Genomic DNA, 26151 nt, shown 5'->3' on the forward strand with positions numbered 1-26151 from the left:
GAAGAACACCCTCAGCGGCTTGGAGTTTGCGAATCGGCCGCTTCCCACCAGAAACCGCAGCTGGGCGGAGCTCCAACACTGGCGATCCTCGGCAAAAGACCCCAGGTCTGCGATGTTAGATTCAGCGGCGCCTACGGCTGGCAATGCCGCAAACCACAGCTCCATGGTGTTAAAGTCGGCAGGCAAGGCATCGCCCGCTCCGCGATGGAATTCAGTGCTGCGCCACCGCTGAAGCTCTGGCCGGTCTCCGGCAGGAAAGGCCGCGTCAATCCAGACGGTAGGCCGCGAGGAGGGGGCGAAGATGCGGTCGGAGAAAAGACGCATCCTCGACCAGGTGGTGATTGAGAAAAACGGTTTCCCCCTAACCCCCCCCCCCCCCCCCCCCCCCACCACACTCCACATAAAAAAGACTAAAAGACCTCCAAAAACAAACTTTTAGACAGACTAAAAATAACAAAAGGATGAAAGGACACACAGCTACTGGCGAGGCTGACACTCGACGGCACCACCACTCTACTGGTAAATTCCAATTTCATTTGTCTCCTCCTATTTACCCCTACCCCCAAACAAGACTTTATTATTCACTAATCCTTATTTCAGACAGAAGTTGGCACAGTGATGCAGAAGTTAGTAACACTGCTGATAGATAGACACAAAATGCTGGAATAACTCAGTGGTACAGGCAACAACTCTGGAGAGAAGGAAAGGGTGATGTTTGGGGTCGAGACCCTTCTTCAGACCTGAAATGTAACCCTTTCCTTCTCTCCAGAGATGCTGCCTGTCCTGCTGAGTTACTCCAGCATTTTGTATCTATCTTAGGCATAAACCATCATCTGCAGTTCCTTCCTTCACATTAGTAACACTGTGTCCTGGCTCCAGTAACTCAATTCGGACCTTCTGTTTTGTCTATGCGGATTTTTACGGATGTTTTGATTTCCTCCTACAGCTCCCATTTAAGTTAATTGACCACTTCCATCCAGGGATTACAACAGTCCTTCCTGGTGAGATAAACATTCACTTGTACCTCCTCTAACCTCATCTACTGTATTAGTTGCTCTCAAGTGTTCAAGTTCAAGTGTTCAAGTGAGTTTATTGTCATGTGTCCCTGTATAGGACAATGAAATTCTTGCTTTGCTTAAGCACACAGAAAATAGTAGGCATTTACTACAAAACAGATAAATGTGTCCATATACCATGATATAAATATATACACATATGAATAAATAAACTGGTAAAATGCAAATAACAGAAAGTGGTTATTAATAATCAGAGTTTTGTCCAAGCTAGGTTTAATAGTCTGATGGCTGTGGGGAAGTAGCTATTCCTGAACCTGGTTGTTGCAGTCTTCAGGCTCCTGAACCTTCTACCTGAAGGTAACAGGGAGATGAGTGTGTGGCCGGGCTGGTGTGGGTCTTTGATGATACTGCCAGCCTTTTTGAGGCAGCGACTGCGATAAATCCCCTCGATGGAAGGAAGGTCAGAGCCGATGATGGACTGGGCAGTGTTTACTACTTTTTGTAGTCTTTTCCTCTTCAGGGCGCTCAAATTGCCAAACCAAGCCACGATGCAACCGGTCAGCATGCTCTCTACTGTGCACCTGTAGAGGTTAGAGAGTGCCTTGCTAGACAATCCGACTCTCCGTAATCTTCTCAGGAAGTAGAGGCGCTGATGAGCTTTTTTGATAATTGCGTTAGTGTTCTCGGACCAGGAAAGATCTTCAGAGATGTGCACGCCCAGGAATTTGAAGTTCTTGACCCTTTCAACCATCGACCCGTTGATATAAATGGGGCTGTGGGTCCCCCTCCTACTCCTTCCAAAGTCCACAATCAGTTCCTTGGTTTTGCTGGTGTTGAGGGCCAGGTTATTGCGCTTGCACCATATGGACAGTTGCTCGATCTCTCTTCTATATTCTGACTCATCCCCATCAGTGATACGCCCCACAATAGTGGTGTCGTCAGCGAACTTGATGATGGAGTTCGCACTGTGGTTCGCTACGCAGTCATGGGTATAGAGTGAGTACAGCAGGGGGCTGAGCACGCAGCCTTGAGGTGCTCCCGTGCTGATTGTTATCGAGGCTGACACATTTCCACCAATACGAACAGACTGTGGTCTGTGGATGATGAAGTCGAGGATCCAGTTGCAGAGGGATGCGCAGAGACCCAGTTCTGCGAGTTTTGTAACAAGTTTGGAGGGGTTGATTGTGTTAAATGTTGAGCTGTAATCAATGAATAACAGCCTGACATATGAGTTTTTGTTGTCCAAGTGGTCCAGTGCGGAGTGGAGGGCCAGCGAGATCGCATCCACCATCCACCGTTGATCTGTTGTGGCGGTACGCGAACTGCAGTGGGTCCAGGTTTTTGTCGAGGTAGGAGTTGATTTGCTCCATGACCAACCTCTCAAAGCACTTCATCACCACTGGCGTTAGTGCCACTGGTCAATAGTCATTGAGGCACGTCACCTTACTCTTCTTGGGCACCGGTATGATTGATGCCCTTTTAAAGCAGGTGGGGACCTCAGACCTCAGAAGTGAGAGGTTGAAAATGTCCGTAAAAACTCCCGCCAGTTGGTCCGCACAGGTTTTTAGAACACGACCGGGTATACCATCAGGACCAGGTGCTTTTCGGGGGTTCACCCCTCTGAAGGATTTCCTGACATCGGCCTCTGTGACTGAGACTGAAATGCCATCACAGCGAATGGGGGATCGGGAAGGCACATCAGTATTCTCCCTGTCAAAGCGTGCGTAAAACGCATTGAGCTCGTCAGGGAGTGATGTTTTACCGACATTCGAGCTGCCTCCTGGTTTCGCCTTGTAGGAGGTGATTGCATTCAGGCCCCGCCACAGCTGCCGAACATCTGTCTCGTCCTCCAGTTTGGAGCAGAAGTCCCTTTTGTTTTTTTTGATGGCCTTACCAAGGTCGTATCTGGTCTTCAGGTAGGCCACTGTATCATTGGAGGTGAATGCCCTGTGTCTGGACTTCAGGAGACTGTGGATCTCAAAGTTCATCCAAGGTTTCTGATTGGGAAACACTCGGAAGGTTTTTGTAGGGATGCAGTCCTCCACACATTTATTTATGAAGTCTGTAACGACTGTGGCGTATTCGTTCAAGTCCGTTGCCGAGTCCTTGAACATTGCCCAGTCTACAGACTCCAAACAGTCCTGGAGTTGTTCTTCTGCCCCCCCCTCAACCAGCTCTGTACTGTCCTCACCTCTGGGGGTGTGCTCTTTATTTGCTGCCTGTAGGCAGGAAGAAGCAGCACCGCGGTATGGTCGGATTTACCGAAGTGAGGGCGAGGGATAGAACGATAGGCATTCTTGATGGTGGTGTAGCAGTGGTCGAGGGTGTTTGGTCCTCTGGTGCAGCAGGAGACATGTTGGTGGAAGTTGGGGAGTGATTTCTTGAGGTTCGCCTTATTGAAGTCCCCAGCAATGGTGGTAAATGCCTCGGGGTAAGACGTCTGGTGTTTGTTGACCACGGCGTGCAGCTCCTCCAGTGCCAGACGGACGTACGCCTGGAGTTGGATGTAGACCGCGGTCAGGATGATGGAGGTGAATTCTCTTGGGAGGTAGAAGGGACGGCACTTCACCACCAGGTGTTCCAGGTGTGGAGAGCAGGAGTTGGACAGGACTGCCACGTCTGAGCACCACGCAGAGTTGACCATGAGGCAGACGCCCCCTCCTCTCCCTTTCCCAGATGCCAGTGTACGGCCCATGCGGTGGATGGAGAAACCTTCAGGCTGGACCGCTGTCTGGGGAGCTGGGGGTGAGCCATGTCTCTGTGAAACAGAACACAGAGCATTCCCTCAGCTCCCTTTGATAAAGCAGTCTTGCCCTTAAGTCCTCCACTTTGTTTAAGGGACTGTATGTTGGCCAGTAGGATAGTAGGGAGAGGGGGCCGAAGGCCCCTGCGCTTCATTCTGACCCGAAGTCCTGCCCGACGGCCACGTTTCCGGACACAATGGAGGCTTCCCCTTTGTTTCCAGGTACTGTACTTGTGTAGACCATAGGACTATTTTGCCAAACACTTGACTTAGTCCACTAGACCTGCTGGATCTCCCCGTTGCTAACCATTTGGACTCCATTTCCCATTCGCATACTGATCTTTCCATTTTCTGCCTCCTCCGTTGTAGGAGGGGACCTCACGCAAACTGGATTATCAACACCTCACATTTTGCTTTATAGCACAATGGTATAAACATTGAATTTTCCAATTTTAAGCAACTAACCTTCAAACTGACCCTTCCTTTTCCCCCTTTCTTCCCCACCTAGATGGGCATCCATTTCCCCCTTTCCACTTCCCTGCATCCCCTTTCACTTAAGGGCCTGTCCCACTGTACGAGGTAATTCAAGAGTTCTCCCCTGATTCGAGCGCGTGTAATGTACGTAGCGGGTACGTGGGAACTCGTGGATGTCACGTAGCAGCTCGTATGAGTAACGGTAGGAACTCGGGATATCCGGTAAACTCGTGACGTTTTTTTCAACACTGTGAAAAATGTCCATGAGTAAAAAAAACTTGTGATGAAAAGAATTGTTACTTTTTACTCGTACGAGCCCCTGCGTACCTGCTACGTACATTACACGAGCTCGAATCGGGGGAGAGCTCGGGAGAACTTGAATTACCTCGCACAGTGAGACAGGCCCTTTATTCCTTCACATTTCATGCCTCTTCTATCCATACCTCACGATTCCACATGTTTTGTCTTTTTAGCTCTGACCTTAGTCCAACCATCTGGCATTGTCCCACCACCACCTCTCTTCCAGATTTACTGCCTAACATGCTGAGGTACCACTACAATGAGAGTCTTTTTTAGTAAACCAGCATCTGCAATTCCTTGTATCAATATCTGCAATGTTTGGTCTCCTGGAGAAACTAGATTCTGATATTGGTCTATTGTTTGGATTATCATATTGCTTCTTTCCATCGGAAGCCAATGTCCTTCTACCATCGCCCACTCCTAATGGGGACAGCAGTTATTGGATAAGGTGCCTATGTAGTCCTTGTTGTAAACTGGCATAATTCCTGATTATGTACAAGGTCAACCTGACTCCACCACTGGTGTTAAACCTTTTTTTTGATGTGAAGAAATTGGGAGCCCATAACTCCTTGATGAAATCTTACAGAGCAGTTTACATTATCATTTTTGGACCAAAGTCTTAGTTTATGTGATTTTGGGACAGGATTTTTTGGGCTCTTTTTTTTAAAGAGTCAAGGCTGCATCTAAGCCACAATAATTTTCTTTCAGTTTACAGCAGGATGTTCTCATTTATGTGAAAAACTGAAAGGTACCTCTGGAAAAGTATTTTCTGCATTCTGCATGGAATATTTGAAAATACGTAACTTTTATGTAGGGGTTGACTCCACTAATGTGTGCTTTACACGTTCACACCTTTTGCTTTGCAAACATTTGGTTCCTACTGAAGTCTGGGGTGAAGAATGAAACACAGTGTACCTCAAACAAAAAATAAAACACTTCGTAGGTGTTAGCGTTGGCTCAGCAGCACCATTCTCATCTCATGGTCGGAAGGATGATGGCATCTAGTCCACTCTAACACTCATGTGCCACATAATCTACTCTGCACTTTGCCTGTATCTGCAACACTTCATTTACAAACTCCCAATAGATAAGAGATCCCAAAAGACTTTAAAGTAACAAGAGGGAGATTTTAAATTGAATATGAAACCCGCTGCAGTGGAAGGTAGTAGTAAAACAAACAAAAATCAAAGCAAAGATGAGAATATTAAATGCAAACTTACCTAGCAAAATAAACATAAAACCAACTCCCATAGAAAGTAGAATCAAGAAATAACAAATTTAAAGGTCAAAGTGGATTGTTAGCCACATTGTCATGTTTATCGTGTGCAAAAAGGGAAGATTGCCTTCACATAATTTTCAGATCAGAATGCAATGCCAATACAAGATTATTGAGGCAGGAGCACAGCACAAAAGGCAGCAAACTTTTGCTCTACCTTAGGAGGAATTGATATTTGTTAGATATCCCCTGCCCCTCCCCCCACCATCAGCCCCCATCATCCCCCCCCCCCCCCCCCCCTCTCTCCCACACACACATGGTAGGTGCTTGTGTGCCACAGAACAAAGCAATAGTATATTTCCTTTGGACAATTAACACATTTGTTGATGTACGCACATTGATTATTCCTTATTGATTAATTACAAGCTCACTGATTAAAGAACTTTAGTGCTTGTTCCTAAGTCAATAAATAAGATGCTCACGTTTCTGTGCTGGGCAGTTTTGAAAAGAAATGAAGCCGTGGCTTATCAGAGAGTGTGCTGGGCTACCAGTGGAACAGTCCGGCACAGCCATGGCTGTGTTAATGGTCTTATCAGCAGATCAGATAGAATGTACCTCCACCACCAAAGGCTGTAAGGCGAAAGTACTCTCATTGAACGTACTGTGACTTTTTCAGGCATGAATATTTAATTTTTAATTGATGCAACTAAGAGCTATTTGGAAAAAAATCTTGTTTTCCTTTCGCTGATAAAACTGTGATGGGCCATAAATGTCAACCTAATCAAAGATTCAGAATGTACATTTTATTTCATGTTGTTTTATGAATGTCATACATGGCTTTCAAAGTGCTTCTATAAACTACTGATCAACCCATTTGGATGGAAAAAGGCCAGAAGATTAAAAGCACAGGCAGGAACCAGGGTGTCAAACAAAAGTTTTTATGATTGCATGAAAGGGAAAACATACAAAATAAATAATTAATGTAAACTATCAACTGGTCTGTCATTATTATCACCAATGCTTTTGATTTAGTTGCACTTTATAGAGACTGAAAATAAATAAATCTCCTGTGCTTTTTGTTTAATAACCCAATACACAATTTTGCAAAACATAATAAAATTGAAGAAATACACCTGAAGGGAGCCCAGAATAAAAACATAAAAATTCAAGCCCTGTGAATGTTTAAGTGGGACTAATGTGCCTCTCTCTATTTAACCCTATTGTGAAGTTTTCTTGGATGTGGGGGGAAGGGTGTCCTTTGGGATTCCAGGGAACTGTGCTAAATAACTAACAGCTAACTGTTGTGGGTGGGGGGAGACGGTCACTCTCCTTCTCTACTCCTCCAGCACCTCCCCTTCCCCTCATTTATAGCAGTCTTTTCTTTCACACGCTCTCAGGTTACTGGTGCTTAAAGTCTTAAAAAACTCAATTTTTTTTTCTGTCCTTGTCCCAGCCTCCTGCTTTTAAGAGCCACCCAGCTCCGGTGATTGGATTGGGTAAGCTGTCTTGTGCCGACTGTTTGAGGACGTGTTTCAACAGATGGTTGGGGTTAGAGTGTGTCATCACATCTGAGTGGGGGCTAGAGAAGGAAGGCTGTACAGTAGGAACTGTGTGGTCCCTGTGAGAGTGTACTGCGTTTGGAAAGCAGATTCTTTCAGGAAGATCACTTCAGCAAGGCATAGAAGACCACAATCTCTCAGGTATAGGAAAATGCATTTTGTTTTTAACAGGGAGAGTTTTTTAAATGTTTGGAATGTAACTAATATAAAACTGTTTCTCCTTCCTGTCAATTACCACTGCTTGGCTGAAATATGTAAGTCTTTCCTACATGTTTGAGTATTATAGATGATTAATCCTTTTTTTTTTGTCATTTTAAGTTTTGTAATAAAGAGACCTGTGATTCTAACAAATCGCCTCAGTCTCAGTGAGGGCAGACTTGGTTAAGCTATGGTGGGAAAGTAAGAGCTCAGGAGGTTAGGAGCCTCGGTCTTCAATCAGCCTTGTTTCTAGTGATACCACTTATGGGAATCACAAAGGCAGCAATATGCGTTCCTGATGGAACTGCAGCAAACACAGTCTGCTTCATTTTCTGACGCTTGCTGATTTCTAACCATCTACTACACACAGACACTGGTAAATTAACAGGCATGTTTTATATGTAACTAATTGAATTATCAGCAACAGGGTAAAACCAATTTATAACCATGCTCCTTTATATACTTTATGTTCTTGGTATTCAGTAAAGTATTTGTTTAAAAGATTATAGCATATAAAAGTTGATGTTATTTTTCTAACTCTAAGAATGCTATGAATTATAGCAACACACAATATGTTTCTAATTACAATTGCACCCGCTACAGCAAAAACATTTTGGGCACACTTTTCTTATTTTCTAACCCTTGCTATGAAAGAAGTAACCTTGGACATGTTCCAATATTAACAAACATTTTTTAATTAAGAGTTTGAGAGTGTTGCGATAATTCTTTGGCTTTCTCTGTTACTTCCGTTTTTTTTCCATTGACCAATTGTACAGATCTTAAGTGTAGGGCCAGTGCAAAAGTGAGTTTTATACAGACTTTTTGCCTGTGGTTTATATGCAATCTGTTTTGTTGTGAATAATGCTTACGTGTATCTTTTGGAACGACAAGTGTACTAGGGATACTTTCTGGGGAAGTTGGGCATCTCTCTTAGGTAACAGCAAATCTGTGGAAGCTGATTGATGAATAATTCAGAAATATTAGCTGTATGCACCTGGAGCCCTGCACCAAAAACTTAGAGAAAGGCAATAACACATAGGATTACAGAACGAGAAAAAAAATGATGAATCATCAGTATTAATAGACATTGTGGAAATAATGATAAAATGTTATGGAAGAACCAAGGAAATGCATTGTCATTCAAAAAGCAGACATTGTCACTCCGCATGCTTTGTGTTAAAGGTGCTTTTGTTCAAGATTTGCACTCTCGAGCACAGGTTGCTCTCAACCAACAAGTAAAATGTAAATTGCCACAACTTGTTAGCAGCATGAAAAATCGGTGGAAAAAACCTTGTTTTCCTGACAGCCAGTCTTAGCATGTGCCAACGGTCTTTCCGTTTGAGTTCCAGTTGGTCGCACAAGATCCATACTTCAGGAATCTGGCATGGGACTCATGCGGGTCGCACGCAAGAAAAAATATTCTTTAAGTTTGTTGAGCCTTTCGTTTTGTGCACCATAAACTCTGCACAGCTGCATCAATGTCCTAGCAAGAGGAGCTCTGATGTTATAAGGCAAATTGAATGTACGTGTATCTATATATCACAGAAGAAAAAAAATCAATTTTGGGGCAACACCTTATAAAACTATGCAATAAGGTTTTTATTGCTTTATTTATTATCCATCTGCTTTGCCCATGATAGATCTATGGACATAATTTCTGCATCCTGTTGTATAAAGCTCAAATGGCTATCATCAGATATAAAGCGGTTTTGGAAGAACAAAATCTACAAATGCCCCAGATTTTATTGATAGTTTACTGCCAATGCTTATGTGTCAATTGGCTTCCTACTGACAATATTGTATGAGATGGCAGGGAGATCATTGCGCTTAACCTCTTAGGTCTGCAGTTCCATTGATCCTGTAATGAACTGAATCCTAGAAGTTAAGGAACGCAAGGTTCTTTGCAGTTTCCTGATTTAGTCTTCAACATAAAGCTGACTCTTTATTTTCAAGTCTAAAAATGAGTCTGAGCTAGTTTTTCTGCCAAGTATCAGGACTCAGCAGGTCTGTGCATTAATCTTGCCATTTTTAGCAGTCGACAGGAACCCCTCTAAGGATGATATTAGGTTGAAAAAAACAAGGATGATATTAGGTGAATTTTCCAGAATGCAGCGAGTGTCTGCTTTTCTTTCATAAAGTCGTGTGTTTAGCATTGATTCAATTATTATTTTTTTAAATGTGCACAGCAACTTGGAATTTCTAAGCCTTAGTGTCTCCCTCATTAATGACCTGCACTTTTTTTTCATTTTCCTCGTATCCATATCACATGTGCTGCATTAAAACCAGCTGCTTAATGTATTTAACAGATTTGGCTATCAGGATTCTGAGGAACTAAACTAACCAGGAATTTGATCTAATCATACAAGTTTTTTTAAGTGTTCAGCGTAGAACTTGGGTGACATTCACGAGTAACATGAGTGGAAAAGTATAGTTGAAGTTTAATATTGTATTTTACAGTATACTACCAATAATAAATGGAACCTGTTAATGCGTTGATAACTGTAGTTAAGAAATAATCAAAAGATTAAACTTGTTAGCAACTGAAGGAGTCATTCAATAGTTCATGCATCAAACCTGAAAAGATGGCATGTTATGCTAATGTTAGTGTGATGTTAAGGTATGTACCTCCATTATCACTGGGTCCAATTGCAAACACTATCTTTGTTATAATAAGGTGGCTGCATGTTTGTAATTCACTTTATTCAATTTGTATAATCTGTTCATTTGAAGTTTCAGCTCCTGCCATGTAAAAGGCCATGAAATGTCCTGCTTTATTCCAAACTACTCATTAAAGCAAAATTAGATTATAACTACTAACTGATCTTGATCAATGTAATTCACTTAACTGAAATTGAATTATTTCTTGAAATGACTGGAAATTCCAGGATTTTCCAAGATTGGTCTTCAATTGACCTGAAAAAGTGACAGAGGTCCGGCTATTAAATCATTGCAGCCAGTATGTTGAAACTTGTTGCAAGGTATTGCTGGTTAAGAAGTTCAGGATTTTGAACTGGCAACAGTGATAGTACAGTGTAGGAAGGAACTGCAGATGCTGGTTTAAACTAAAGATAGACACAAAATACTGGACATGCAGCATCTCTGGAGAGAAGGAATGGGTGACGTTTTGGGTTGAGACCCTTCTTCAGACTTGGGTAGCACAGTTTAGTACAGTGATTGGTGTACAAGTCAATATGGTATGTTACCTGCGAGTTGTTAGAGTTTCTAAACCTTGTTGCCTTTTGCCTTAGTCACGGATTTTGGAAGTGCTGTTAAAATTCACCCCTGTTCTGGTAGGCCTATAAACTAATTCAACCTTATTTTTCCGAGAAAGGAACAAGAGCTTATACTAGAATGTGGAACTAATCCTGTGCTACATTTTTCGTGATCCATTACAAACACTGTGACACAATAGTGCTTACATCCACAAAAGGGAGGCAAGTGACTTTCCGCAGGAAGTGTTGACAACTGATAATATTCCTGGAAATTTATTACGTTATGAGCACAAAACCAGTGACAACAACATTCTGTTGAATTGTGCCTTTAATGCAAAAGGAAATTTCACAACAGCTTGGGGGAGAATGAATATCAAAATAAAGAAGACATGTTAAAAAAGATGTGGAAAGCATTGTTTTGTGAGTGCTGAAAGATAGATTGAGAAATAATGTGCTCTGGGGAATCAAGATGCTTGAGAATGCACAGAAAGCCAGGGATAGGTAAACAGAGGTATGCGTAGAGGTGGGGAGGATGGGGAAGTGGGAGTGAGGGGTGGGAAATGGGAGTGATTTGATGTTACAGATATGAACAGAGCTGAGTATATTTGAAATCCAGAATAAGCATTGTCCATTTGAAGCATTGAGTGAACTCAAACTGGCGAACACAAACATCAGCAAGGTTAGAAGTATTGGGTAATCTGGAGTCTCAAGTGGGATAGGTGGGAGGGTGGTGCGTTTTGAATGAGCTAAGGACCACTTTGCATGAAAGTGGACTGATTAGGAGTAAAATTAAGTAGTTATAACTATAGATGACAAAAGCGAAAATGAAGGTTCCAGAGACAGATAGCCTAAAGTAGGGTGAGGGGGGCAGATTTAGAAATAAAAGGTGTACAGAGTTAAACCTTCAACTAAAAGTAGAACAGGATGCCAAGGTTCAGTAGGGTTTGGAAATCATCAGAAAACTATTGTGGCAGCAACTATACGTGATTTGGGGCCAAGGCAAACTTGGCACAACTTGTCATGCTGCTGCCTCATAGCTCCAGCAACTTGGGTTGCTAATACTAATTTGGGTTTCCTCATCTCTGGTACTGTTTGTATGAATCTTGCACGTTCTCCCTCTGATTTGCAGTTTTCTCCCACATCCTAAAAATGTGCAAGCTAGTAGCTTAATTGACTGCTGTAAATTGCCCTAGAGAGGTAAAATATTCCCTTGAATGGAGAATTGATGTAAATGTGAAAAGAATAAAGTGGTATTAGTGTAGAATTAGTTAAAATGAATGCTTGGTGTTCAGGCTAGTTTCCATGGATGTATAACACAATAACTCTGAATGATGTCTTTGAAGAAACCAATGTTTACAAAGAGATTTAAGCTTCCCCGATACTCCATTTCATCAAATAACTTGACATTGTAGAAGAAGAGGAATCTGGTTAAGGTGCAGAGATTGAACTAATCTGTCAGCACTATTTGGAAGCTAATCTGTGCCTGTGAAAAATACTCTCTATGACTTGGGCAGGTTGGGCAAGGATAGATCCTGGTAGGACTCCAGCAGTAACATTGCACGGACTGCAAGACAAACAATTGCAGGTGATAGTCTAGTTGTCATCATTTGAGAAGCTATAGGAACAAACGACAATAATCTCAGAAACAAAGCTTTGGATGACACTAGTTTAATCAACCATGCCAAAGGCTGCAAGCAGGTCAATAAAGAAGAGGGATGATAATGACCAAGGCCAGATGGACAGATGAGGCCTCTTTTGAAATTGATTCGAAATCCTTTGCTGCTTCAAGAAACTCAGACATAAAGCCGTGGGAACATAGCAGGCGGCCAATTTTCAAGGGATTTGGAGGGAATGGAGGATAGAGGTAGTTTGGTAATAGATAATTTAAATGCTAGCCTCTTATGGGTGGGACATTTTAAAGATGGGGAAGTATGAGTTTTGACAGAACGTGAGAAAGCATGATTTATAATATCTAGCAGCATGTGTGACTGGAGGGAATGGTGGGTGAAGAGTACTTAAATGAGAATGGAACAAGTTAGCACAATGCCACTCTCATCACATGCTACACTCAGAGACCCTGTGAAGAGTGTAGAACCTGGAGCACAGGGAACCTGGGCAAAGGCTGATGTTGGGAGAAAGGGGAAGCAGAGAGGCAGCTGATCAGAGGAAGGTCATCTAAACAAAAAATTAAACCTGGACGGTTCTTATGGTTGTATGCAGGGCAAGGGAACCATTTTAGATATGTTTAAGAATGATGGAACTGATGATATTGTTTTCTTTAAAGATTCTGCTCAAGCAGAATGCTTGCTTTCATCAACAAAATAATCCTCGGTAGGAAGGGGATACCCTTGTTTTTGTTTAGGATTCAAAAATATACTGAAGATAGACACAAAATGCTGGAGTAACTCAACGGAACAAGCAGCTTCTATGGAGGGAAGGAAAAGGGTCCTTTTGGGTCGAGACCATTCTGATGTTTTAACAATATATTGTTTTCTTGCTTCTGTTTTTTGCTGGATCCTGCATAAAATAACAAGATATGGATCAATATTTCTCATCTATATTTATCAAGGTGAAACAGGGAAGCTACAGAATTCTGGGCAGAATGATGTCCTGAAACATATCAATGTTATGAAAGATGGGTTGTTGGTGGTCTGGACAAGGGTGGATTAATTCCCAGGACCTGAGCCAGAGTGCCATGGGGGGGATGTTAAGGGAAGCAAGAGAGGATACTGCTGGAGCCCTGGCAGAGATTTCCGTATCCTCCTTAGCCATGGGTGAGGTACAGAAGACTAGAAGGTGGCCAATGTCATGCCTTTATTCAAAAGGGGTACAGGTTAAAGCAAGCAAACCACAGGTCAGTGAGTTGAGTTACGCCAGCATTCTGTGTCTACCAGCCTGACATCAGTGGTGGATATGTTACTGGAAGAGATTCTGAGAAGCAGGATTGATCTACATTTAGAAAGGCAAGGACAGATTAAAGATAGCCAGCATGGCTTAGTACAAGTAAAATCATGTCTCATGAAATTAATTGATTTTCTGAAGTGACCAACAGGCTTGACTAAGCATGATGGTAGACATTGACTACATGGACTTTAGCAAAGCCTTTGATAAGGTCCCACATGGTAGACGGGTTCAGAAGATAGGATTACATGGTTATCCAGGGCGAGCTGGCCAATTGGATACAAAACCGGCTTGGTGGTAAGAGGCAGAAGGTCATAGAAACATCGAAAAATAGGTGCAGGAGTAGGCCATTCGGCACTTCGAGCCAGCACCGCCATTCAATATGATCATGGCTGATCATCTAAAATCTAAATCTAACTTAAACACATCCAGTGAAATGGCCTCCACTTCCTTCTGTGGCAGAGAATTCCACAGATTCACAACTCTTTGGGTGAAATTTATTTTCCTCATCTCAGTCCCAAATGACCTATTGCTTATTCTTAAACTGTGACCCCTGGTTCTGGACTCCACCAACATTGAGAACAATTTTCCTGCATCTAGCCTGTCCAATCCTTTAAGAATTTTATATGTTTCTATAAGATTTCCTCTCATCCTAAATTCTAGTGAATACAAGCCCAGTCGACCCATTCTTTCATCATTCCGCCATCCCAGGAATTAACCTGGTGAACCTATGCTGCACTCCTTCAATAGCAATAATGTCCTTCCTCAAATTAGGAAACCAAAATTGCACACAATACTCCAGGTGTGGTCTCACCAGGACCCTGTACAATTGCAGTAGGACCTCCTTGCTCCTAAACTCAAGTCCTCTCACCAAAGTGGATAACATCACATTTTTCCACATTATACTGCATCTGCCATGCATCTGCCCACTCACCCAACCTATCCAAGTCACCCTGCAGCCTCATAGCATCCTCATCGCAACTCACACTACCACCCAGCTTTGTATCATCCGCAAACTTGGAGATAGAACATAGAAACATAGAAATTAGGTGCAGGAGTAGGCCATTCGGCCCTTCGAGCCTGCACCGCCATTCAATATGATCATGGCCGATCATCCCGTTCCTGCCTTCTCTCCATACCCCCTGATCCCCTTAGCCACAAGGGCCACATCTAACTCCCTCTTAAATATAGCCAATGAACTGGCCTCAACTACCCTCTGTGGCAGAGAGTTCCAGAGATTCACCACTCTCTGTGTGAAAAAAGTTCTTCTCATCTCGGTTTTAAAGGATTTCCCCCTTATCCTTAAACTGTGACCCCTTGTCCTGGACTTCCCCAACATCGGGAACAATCTTCCTGCATCTAGCCTGTCCAACCCCTTAAGAATTTTGTAAGTTTCTATAAGGTCCCCTCTCAATCTCCTAAATTCTAGAGAGTATAAACCAAGTCTATCCAGTCTTTCTTCACAAGACAGTCCTGACATCCCAGGAATCAGTCTGGTGAACCGTCTCTGCACTCCCACGTTTAATTCCCTCATCTAAATTGTTAATATATATTGTAAATAACAGGGGTCCCAGCACCGAGCCTTGTAGCATGCCACTAGTCACTGCAAGTATCGGGTTCATCCATTTGGAGGCCAGTGACCAGTGGTGTGCCACTGTGATTGGTGCTGGGTCCCCCACTGTTTGTCATGTATTTTAACAGTTTAGATAGGAATGTAGATGGCATGATTAGTAGGTTTGTGGTTGACTTCAAGATCGGTGGTGTAGTGGATTGTGAATAAGCTTGTCTAAGGTTGCAACAAGATCCAGATCAACTGGGAAAGTGAACAAAGATATGGCAGGTGCAATTGAACTTAGACAAGAGCAAATGGATGCATTTTTGGAATTAAACAAGGGCAGGATTTGCATTTTAAGTGACAGAACACTAGGGAGTGTGATGGAGACCTAGAGGTACAAATATCTCATTCCCAGAAAGTGGTGACACTAGTAGACAAAGTGGTGAAGAATCACATGGTACGCTTGTCTTCATGGGGTGGGACATTAAGTATAAGAGTTGGAATGTCATGTTACTGTTGCACGGGACTTTGGTGAGACTGCACCTGGAATATTGTGTGCAGTTCTGGTCTCCATGCTGCAGGAATGATGAGAGAGGGAGTGCATAATAGAATCTCATGTTGCTGTGGCAAGATGGCTTAGGTAAAGAGAGACTGAATAGGCTGGGGCTTTTCCCCTGAAGCGAAGGACGCTGAGGGAAGATTTTATTGAGGTTTATATCGTGATGAGGGGCATAGGTAGATGGTCAATCTTTCTCTCAGGGTGGATGAGTCAAGTCAAGTTTATTTGTCACATACACATACGAGATGTGCAGTGAAATGAAAGTGGCAATGCTCGCGGACTTTTGTGCAAAAGACAAACAACAAAACAACCAAACAAATTATAAACACAATCATAACACACATATTATTTTACATAATAAATAATGGAAGGAAAAACGTTCTGTAGAGTTAGTCCCTGGTGAGATAGGCGTTTACAGTCCGAATTGCCTCTGGGAAGAAACTCCTTCTCAACCTCTCCGTTCTTACCGCATGGCAATGGAGGCGTTTGCCTGACCACAGCAGCTGGAACAGTCCATTGCATGGGTGGAAGGGGTCTCCCATGATTTTGTTTGCTCTGGAGTTGCACCTCCTGTTGTATAGTTCCTGCAGGGGGGTGAGTGAAGTTCCCATAGTGCGTTCGGCTGAACGCACTACTCTATGCAGAGCCTTCTTGTCCTTGGCAGAGCAATTCCCAAACCAGATGGTAATGTTCCCGGACAAGATGCGTTCCACCGCCGCTGCGTAGAAGCACTGGAGGATCCTCGGAGACACTCTGAATTTCCTCAATTGCCTGAGGTGGTAAAGGCGCTGCCTTGCCTTACTCACGAGTGCTGAGGCCTGTGATGCCCATGTCATATCCTCAGAGATGTGGACTCCCAGATATATAAAACAGTTCACCCTATCCACAGGATCCTCATTTATCCTCAATGGAGTGTACGTCCTCGGATGATGTGCCCTCCTAAAGTCCATGATCAGCTCCTTCGTTTTTTTGATGTTCAAGAGGAGGCTGTTATCCTGGCACCAGAGTGCGAGATCAGCCACCTCCTCCAGGTAGGCCTTCTCATCATTGTCTGAGATCAGGCCCACCACCACAGTGTCATCAGCAAACTTAATTATTGAATTGGAGCTGAACCTAGCCACACAGTCATGTGTGTACAGGGAGTACAATAGGGGGCTGAGGACGCAACCCTGGGGCGATCCTGTGCTCAGGGTGAGGGACTTCAATGTATTCCCTCCCATCTTGACTACCTGGGGCCTGGCGGTGAGAAAGTCCAGGACCCAGGCACACAGGGAGGTGTTGAGCCCCAATTCCATTAGCTTCCCGGCCAGTCGTCATTCAGACAGGCTGGGGAGGCATTTTTTGGTACCGGTACAATGATGGATTTTTTGAAGCAGGCAGGGACCACAGACTTGTCCAGGGAGAGGTTGAATAATGTAGTGAGCACTGGAGCTAGCTGCGTAGCACAGGACTTGAGTACTCGCCCCGAGATGCCATCGGGGCCTGCAGCTTTTCTCGTGTTCACCCGTGTCAGTGCCCTCCTCACGTCGTGCTCGGACAGCGAGAATGTGTGCACATTCCTCCCTTCAGCTTCGGTAGTCAGCCCGCTGGCGGTATTGGCGGGTAGAACGGAACAGCTTTTAAGATGAGAGGAGACATGAGAGGCAAGTTTTTCTCACAGAGGTTGGTGGTTATATACTACAAGCTGTCAGAGAGGCGGTAGAGGTGTGTACAAGTACAATGCTTCAAAGACATTTGAATCAGTTCATGTATAGGAAAGGTTGAGAGGGATATGGGTCAAATATATGCAAATGGAACAAGGTGAGGAAGGCACCTTAGTCAGCATGGACAAGTTGGGCCGCAGGGTTTTAACTTCCAATGAAACTGACTCTTTGTATAGCTGTTTTTATATTGATGCTGTTTTTGCCTGAATCTCTAAGTCCCAGATTTATGAATCGTACTACTAGGTCTGGCTCCATTGTCTAGGCAACAGACCTATGGACGCAGTTCCTTGTGGATTTACAGGTGAACCATTCACTTTTGTGGGCTCTAATTTGTACATTTTATATACTCCCAACTTTAAGACTCGGAGAGTCATAAGGTACGCCCTTCGGTCCAACTCATCCATGCCAATCAGATTTGTATCTGAACAAGTCTCATTTGCCTGATTTCTTTTCTACCAAGGTCGGAGTTGAATGTTGGTAAAGCAGCTGTGTTTGGGTGTTCTGAAATCCAATTTAAAACAGCAATATGAAGGTAAACTTATATTCAGCTGGTGGGGTGCAGATTTGTAAGAGTTGACATTGTGCTTGTGTACAGACTGTAGGCATTCATGGTACGGAGAGAGCTATCAGTTACATCAAAATATTCGCAGGAGCTGATCCAACTGCACCTGCAAAATGGCAAAACAATGGTGACAATTAAAAAAGATGCTGGCATCTTTCAGCATAATACAAAAAAGATGCATCTCAGCACTCCATTAGATGAATTGAAAATTAAAAAAAAAGGCTTGTTCAGTCTTTAGATGGTTTTCATGTTCTCAAGATCATTGAGTACAGAAGTTGTGACGTTATGCTACAGTTGTACAAGTTGTTGGTGAGGCTGCATTTAGAGTGTTATGTTCAGGTTTTGTTACCTTGCTGTAGGAAGGATGTGATTCAGCTGGAAGGAGTGCAGAGGTGTATGAGGATGATACCAGGACTCGAGAGCCAGAGCTCTATGGTAAGGTTGAGCAGGCTAGAATTTTATTCCTTGGAGTGCAGGAGACTGAGGGGTGATCTTATAAATGTGTACACAATCATGAGATGAACATTTGGGGTGAATGCACAGAGGGTACGGGAATAAAGACCAAAAGACACATCTTTGTGAGAAGGGCATACGAGCCTGAGAGGCAACTTTTTTTCATTCACACGATGGTAGGTATATGGAACATGTTTCCAGAGGAGATGACTGAGGCAGATAATATAACAACAAATAAAAATCATTTGAGCAGGTACATGGAGTGGAAAATGTTTAGAAACATAGAAATTAGGTGCAGGAGAAGGCCATTCGGCCCTTCGAGCCTGCACCGCCATTCAATATGATCATGGCTGATCATCAAACTCAGTATCCCGTACCTGCCTTCTCTCCATACCCTCAGATCCCCTTAGCCACAAGGGCCACATCTAACTCCCTCTTAAATATAGCCAAAGAACTGACCTTGACTACCCTCTGTGGCAGAGAGTTCCAGAGATTCACCACTCTCTGTGTGAAAAAAGTTCTTCTCATCTCGGTTTTAAAGGATTTCCTCCTTATCCTTAAGCTGTGACCCCTAGTCCTCGACTTCCCCAACATATGGAGCAATCTTCCTGCATCTAGCCTGTCCAACCCCTTAAGAATTTTGTAAGTTTCTATAAGATCCCCTCTCAATCTCCTAAATTCTAGAGAGTATAAACCAAGTCTATCCAGTCTTTCTTCATAAGACAGTCCTGACATCCCAGGAATCAGTGTGGTGAACCTTCTCTGCACTCCCTCTAAGGCAATAATGTCCTTCCTCAGATTTGGAGACCAAAACTGTATGCAATACTCCAGGTGTGGTCTCACCAAGACCCTGTACAACTGCAGTAGAACCTCCCTGCTCCTATACTCAAATCCTTTTGCTATGAAAGCTAACATACTATTCGCATTCTTCACTGCCTGCTGCACCTGCATGCCTACTTTCAATGACTGGTGTACCATGACACCCAGGTCTCGCTGCATCTCCCCTTTTCCTAGTCGGCCACCATTTAGATAAAAGTCTGCTTTCCTGTTTTTGCCACCAAAATGGATAACCTCACTTTTATCCACATTATACTACATCTGCCAAACATTTGCCCACTCACCCAGCCTATCCAAGTCACCTTGCAGTCTCCTAGCATCCTCCTCACAGCTAACACTGCCCCCCAGCTTAGTGTCATCCGCAAACTTGGAGATGTTGCCTTCAATTCCTTCATCCAGATCATTAATATATATTGTAAATAGCTGGGGTCCCAGCACTGAGCCTTGCGGTACCCCACTAGTCACTGCCTGCCATTGTGAAAAGGACTCGTTTACTCCTACTCTATGCTTCCTGTTTGCCAGCCAGTTCTCTGTCCACATCAATACTGAACCCCCAATGCCGTGTGCTTTAAGTTTGCATACTAATCTCTTATGTGGGACCTTGTCAAAAGCCTTCTGGAAGTCCAGATACACCACATCCACTGGTTCTCCCCTATCCACGCTACTAGTTACATCCTCGAAAAATTCTATAAGATTCGTCAGACATGATTTACCTTTCGTAAATCCATGCTGACTTTGTCCAATGATTTCACCACTTTCCAAATGTGCTGCTATCCCATCTTTAATAACTGACTCTAGCAGTTTACCCACTATCGATGTTAGACTAACTGGTCTGTAATTCCCCGTTTTCTCTCTCCCTCCCTTCTTAAAAAGTGGGGTTACGTTTGCTACCCGCCAATCCTCTGGAACTACTCCAGAATCTAAAGAGTTTTGAAAGATTATTACTAATGCATCCACTATTTCTGGAGCTACTTCCTTAAGTACTCTGGGATGCAGCCTATCTGGCCCTGGGGATTTATCGGCCTTTAATCCATTCAATTTACCCAACACCACTTCCCGACTAACCTGGATTTCACTCAATTCCTCCAACTCCTTTGACCCGCGGTCCCCTGCTATTTCTGGCAGATTATTTATGTCTTCCTTAGTGAAGACGGAACCAAAGTAGTTATTCAATTGGTCCGCCATATCCTTGTTCCCCATGATCAACTCACCTGTTTCTGACTGCAAGGGACCTACATTTGTTTTAACTAATCTCTTTCTTTTCACATATCTATAAAAACTTTTGCAGTCAGTTTTTATGTTCCCTGCCAGTTTTCTTTCATAATCTATTTTTCCTTTCCTAATTAAGCCCTTTGTCCTCCTCTGCTGGTCTCTGAATTTCTCCCAGTCCTCCGGTATGCTGCTTTTTCTGGCTAATTTGTACGCATCATCCTTCGCTTTGATACTATCCCTGATTTCCCTTGTTATCCACGGATGCACTACCTTCTCTGATTTTTTTTTTTTGCCAAACTGGAACGAAAATTTTTTGTAGTTCATCCATGCAGTCTTTAAATGTCTTCCATTGCATATCCACCGTCAACCCTTTTAGAATTAATTGCCAGTCAATCTTGGCCAATTCACGTCTCATACCCTCAAAGTTACCTTTCTTTAAGTTCAGAACCATTGTTTCTGAATTAACAATGTCACTCTCCATCCTAATGAAGAACTCAACCATATTATGGTCACTCTTGCCCAAGGGGGCACGTACAACAAGACTGCTAACTAACCCTTCCTCAGTACTCAATACCCAGTCTAAAATAGCCTGCTCTCTCGTTGGTTCCTCTACATGTTGATTTAGATAACTATCCCGCATACATTCCAAGAAATCGTCTTCCTCAGCACCCCTGCCAATTTGATTCACCCAATCTATATGTAGATTGAAGTCACCCATTATAACTGTTTTGCCTTTGTCGCACGCATTTCTAATTTCCTGTTTGATACCATCTCCAACTTCACTACTACTGTTAGGTGGCCTGTACACAACACCCACCAGTGTTTTCTGCCCCTTAGTGTTTCACAGCTCTACCCATACCGATTCCACATCCTCCAAACTAATGTCCTTCCTTTCCATTGCGTTAATCTGCTCTCTAACCAACAACGCTACCCCACCTCCTTTTCCTTTCTGTCTATCCCTCCTAAATATTGAATATCCCTGGATGTTCAGCTCCCAGCCTTGGTCACCCTGGAGCCATGTCTCCGTGATCCCAACTATATCATAGTCATTAATAGCTATCTGCACATTCAACTCATCCACCTTATTACGAATGCTACTTGCATTGAGACACAAAGCCATCAGGCTTGTTTTTACAACACTCTTACCCCTTATACTATTATGCTGAAAAGTGGCCCTTTTTGATTTTTGCCCTGGATTTGCCGGCCTGCCACTTTTACTTTTCACCTTGCTACCTATTGCTTCTACCCTCATTTTACACCCCTCTGTCTCTATGCTCACACATTTAAGAAACCCTTTCCCTTTAACTCCATCCTCCACTATCCCATTCGACACCCCACCCCCCATATTCAGTTTAAAACCACCCGTGTAGCAGTGGCAAACCTGCCTGCCAGAATGCTGGTCCCACACCTGTTAAGATGCAATCCGTCCCTTTTGTACAGTTCCCCCTTACCCCAAAACAGATCCCAGTGATCTAAGAATCTAAATCTCTGTCCCGTGCACCAGTTCCTCAGCCACACATTCAGGTCCCGTATCTCCCTGTTCCTGCTCTCGCCAGCACGAGGAACTGGAAGCAAACCGGAGATAACAACCCTGGAGGTCCTGCTTTTCAGCATTTTTCCGAGCTCTCTAAAGTCACGCTGCAGAATATTCATCCCCTTCTTTCCGACATCGTTTGTGCCGACATGCACTACCACTTCCGGATGTTCACCTTCGCCCTTGAGGATTTTCTGCACTCTGTCCGTGACATCCTGGATCCTGGCACCAGGAAGGCAGCACACCATCCTCGCATCCCGTCTGTTGCCGCAGAAACCCCTGTCCGTACCTCTCACAATGGAGTCTCCCACTACAATGGCGTTGCCTGCCTTAGGCCTTTTTGGTTTTGGTTCAACAGCCCTATTTGCATCGCAAGCCAGTCCGCCGCTCAGTGTAAACACGTCTTCTGTCCCAACAGCTTCTAAGCAGGTGAACCTGTTCACAAGTGGTACAACACCCGGGGACGTTGGCATTCCATGCTTCCCTCCCTTTCTCACTGTCTCCCACCTTCTCTCTTCCAGTACCTTAGGTGTAACAATCGTACTGTAGGACTTGTCTGAAGAGGATCAATCGTACTGAAGAGGATATCCACTTGCTTCTCCAGTTCCCCAACACGGCCCTTCAGGAGCTCTACCTGAATGCACTTCTCGCATTTGTAGCAGCCAAAGGAACCAGCGGTGTCCTTGACCTCCCACATACTGCAAGCATCGCATTGAATCAGCTTGAATCAGCTTGCCTGACATCTCCTTCTTTCATCTCTACCTCTCAAGGGATATGGGGCAAACAAGGCCAAATGGAGCTTGCTTAGATGGGGCATCTTGGTCACATAGTCGAGTTGGGTCAAAGGCCTGTTTCTGTGCTGCATGAATCTATGACTCTAAGATATCCCAAAGCACTTTATGCAATGAAATAGTTTTGGAGTGTTTTCATTGTGGAAGTGCAGGAAATGACATTTAAGTTCAAGTATAACTATGATTTGTATAGTAGCACAACCTTGTGTTCATATGATATAGATACATATTATTGTATTTATACATTGCTAAAATCAAGAAAGACTTAATTTGGAAATCTGAAAATGTATTTGATTCAATTCTTCCAAGCAACAAGTCCACAGAGAAACACTGCCAATTGGTAATTTCAAAACCTAAAGATTTATTTCATGACAAACCCAGTAGCATACCAGATGTTCCTGGGGGCGTGGTCATTCAACTCTGAAAGAAAAATACAATACTTTGAGGTGCTCCTTTATGTTATTGAATGATCTATTGTATCCAGTATCAACATCCCTGCCGCTCACCTGTATCCACCTATCACTCGCCAGACTGTGTCCCGTCCCACCCCTCTTTTCCAGCTTTCTCTCCACTACTACAATCAATCTGATAAAGGGTCCTGACTGAAATTGTTGTTTGTCCATATCCTCCACAGTCTGACCCGCTGAGTTCCTCCAGCATTTTGCGCTTTGCTCAAGATTCCTTCATCTGCACGTCATGTGTCTCAAAAGCCAGAATTAATGTCCATGAGCTAGGGTCCAGATAGCCTTGTTCCCAGTCACTTTGCTTCTTGGGACAGATGGGCCAGTGATGCCACAAGATTGATTAGAAGGGTATAAAGGTCAGTGTAGTTCTGGGGTTATAAGGGATAAAATAGTGCAGGATGAAAAGGCAAGACATCCACCACAAAAATAATCCAGCTCCATGTTTTTGTTTTATACCTGATGCCTGGATACCTGACTGGAGTTACTGGAATAAGAACATTTGAGTGTTGATGGCAGTGGAACTCTTGAGGCGTAGTTATTTATATTGAAGTATCAAAATTAGCAGCATCTACCAACGATTTTCCAGAGCCAATGATATTCCACTAGGAATTCCAGTCACACAGAAAAATCCATTTCAACCTAATTGAATAATAATTAGAAGTTTCATCAAATGATGACACCTCTTTACAAAGTACCGTAAAATTCGTGACCCATCAATACCGTTTTCACCTGTAATTGTTAAGTCAGTAGACCAGGATACTTGGGACAAATCGGAAAGGGATCCCTTGCAAACATTTGGCAAATGTTTATTCAGGAGCTGGCAATTGTCCCTAGAGCAGTGGTACAGTTGCAATGTTCCACAGTTATCCAACAGAAACTAGACCTCCTCCACTGTCAGAGTGAGCCCCAATGCAAATTGGAGGAACAGCACCTCGTATTTCGCTTGGGCAGCTTAAAACCCAGTGGTATGATTATTGATTTCTCTAGCTTCAAGTAACCCTTGCTTTCCATTCCTCCTCCACCTAGTTCTCTGACTAGTTTCACTGTCCTCCTAATTCATTTTGCTGATAATTTACTGCTTGTATGCCTCGTTGTCACCTTCCCTTCAGCTAACAATGAACCATTCTACATTTATTTTGAGCCTCATCTGCTTTGATCTGTCATTTTCACTTCCGTATCTCTTGTCTCCCTCTCCCCTGACTCTCAGTTTGAAGAAGGGTCTCGACCCAAAATGTCACCCATTCCTTCTCTCAAGAGATGCTGCCTGTCCCGCTGAGTTCCTCCAGCATTTTGTGTGATCTGGACAAAGCAGGTTTTGCCAGTTTCCTCTGATCCTCCCCTTGTGGTGCCATGAATGCCTTCTCAATGAAAAAAACTTACCATTAAGCACTCAACCTATGAAGTACGGAAACTTGCCTTTTTGACCTTTTTTATTTTAATAAGAACATCTCCTAGGAGACTAGTTTATTATTCTGCTAAATCTGGAATTTAACCTAACCATTTGACTATCCAAATCTTGCTATTTTTGTTGACCTAGTAATTTACTGAGAAGATTTTTTTTAAAGGTCAGTCTCAGTGGTATGAATATTGATTTTTCAGAATCTAGAATGTAACGTTATATTTTATAGAAATAGTAAACCTTTGCTTGTGTGGCACATTGACAAATTGTTAGTAACCTCACCCCCCAAAAATATCCAAATTGCAGTGAATTATTTTTAAGATGTTAGTCGTGTTGCCTGCACAGATTACTCACAATACTTAGTGATAGACAAAACTGCTGGAGGAACATGGCGGATCAGCCTGCTTATATGGATGGAAATGAAGACTATGCTTTAGGTCGGGACCCTTCTTCAGACCAAATCTGATGGAATGGCACTTATGGAATGTCTATGGATGAAACATTCGTGAAAGTATTGAATTGTGTGATGTTGAATTAAATGAATTGTATTGAGAATAGGGTCGCGATTGTGGAGTAAGTAGAGCATCGCACGTTTGAATGGGGTGAGATTAGATGAAGAAAGGCCCTGACCTGGAATGTCACTGTCCATTTCCCTCTACGGATGCTGCCTGACCCGTTGTGGTCTTCCTGAAATTTGTTTCTTATTCAAGATTCCAGCTGCAGTCTCCCACAGTATACTCATAATACTATTAGCCTTTGGTGGATGGCCAGGGCCAGTTTACTTAAGAATATAAGAAACAGGAGTGTAGGGCTAGATCAAGCAGCCCCTCAATCCTGCTTAGCTATTCAATACGATTGCGGCTAATTGAATGTCATTCTCCACACCAACTCCATGGCCTCTCCTTGTACCCACTGACATTCTTAGTTTAAGCATTTGTCCATCTCTGTTTTGAACATTTTCAATAACTCCACCTCCACAGCTCTCTGAGGTGGAACATTCCAGACATTTATGACCCCCTTTGCCTGTATTCCTTTGCAAGGTCTTTGTGTCCCTCTCATCAATTGTTAATGCAACTTTGTGTCATCTGCAAATTTGGCTGCGGTACATTTGGTTCCTTCATCCAAATAATTAAAACAGGTTACAAATCGTCGAGACCCCTGCACTGATCCCTGTGGTACCTCACTAGTTACTGATTGCCAAACCAAAAATAACCCACCTGTCCCAACTCTGTTTTTATTTCTTGGCTGTACAATTATCTATGCCAATATTCTACCCCCAAACTTATGGACTATTGTTCAGTAACCTTTAATTAAGCTCCTAATTGAATTTTTGGAAATGCAAATATATTGCATCTATTAATTCCCTTTATCTATCCTGTTGTTGCATCCAAAGTCTAATAAATGTTGTTGAATCTGTTTGATAGTCTTAGGATTTTCAAAATGTTGTATTAGACATTAGTGAG

The 26151-nt window shown here is 43.2% G+C and overlaps 1 protein-coding gene across 11 annotated transcripts in view; it reads left to right on the forward strand.

Moving 5' to 3' along the window:
- Positions 1-26151, forward strand: part of LOC129696489 (extracellular sulfatase Sulf-1-like) — a 448145-nt gene that overhangs the window by 192336 nt on the left and 229658 nt on the right. For 3 of the 11 annotated variants that reach the window (XM_055634444.1, XM_055634438.1, XM_055634448.1), the window contains exon 1: positions 7265-7449. The exons of 6 other annotated variants lie outside the window; for them this stretch is intronic. The gene's annotated coding sequence lies outside the window, so the exon portion shown is untranslated. Of the gene's footprint in view, positions 1-7264; positions 7450-26151 lie in introns of those variants that run through there. 2 more of the 11 variants (XM_055634449.1, XM_055634450.1) reach the window with 2 other exon arrangements.

The sequence above is a fragment of the Leucoraja erinacea genome, chromosome 4 (genome assembly GCF_028641065.1).
Source record: "Leucoraja erinacea ecotype New England chromosome 4, Leri_hhj_1, whole genome shotgun sequence".
NCBI classification, from domain to species: domain Eukaryota; kingdom Metazoa; phylum Chordata; class Chondrichthyes; order Rajiformes; family Rajidae; genus Leucoraja; species Leucoraja erinaceus.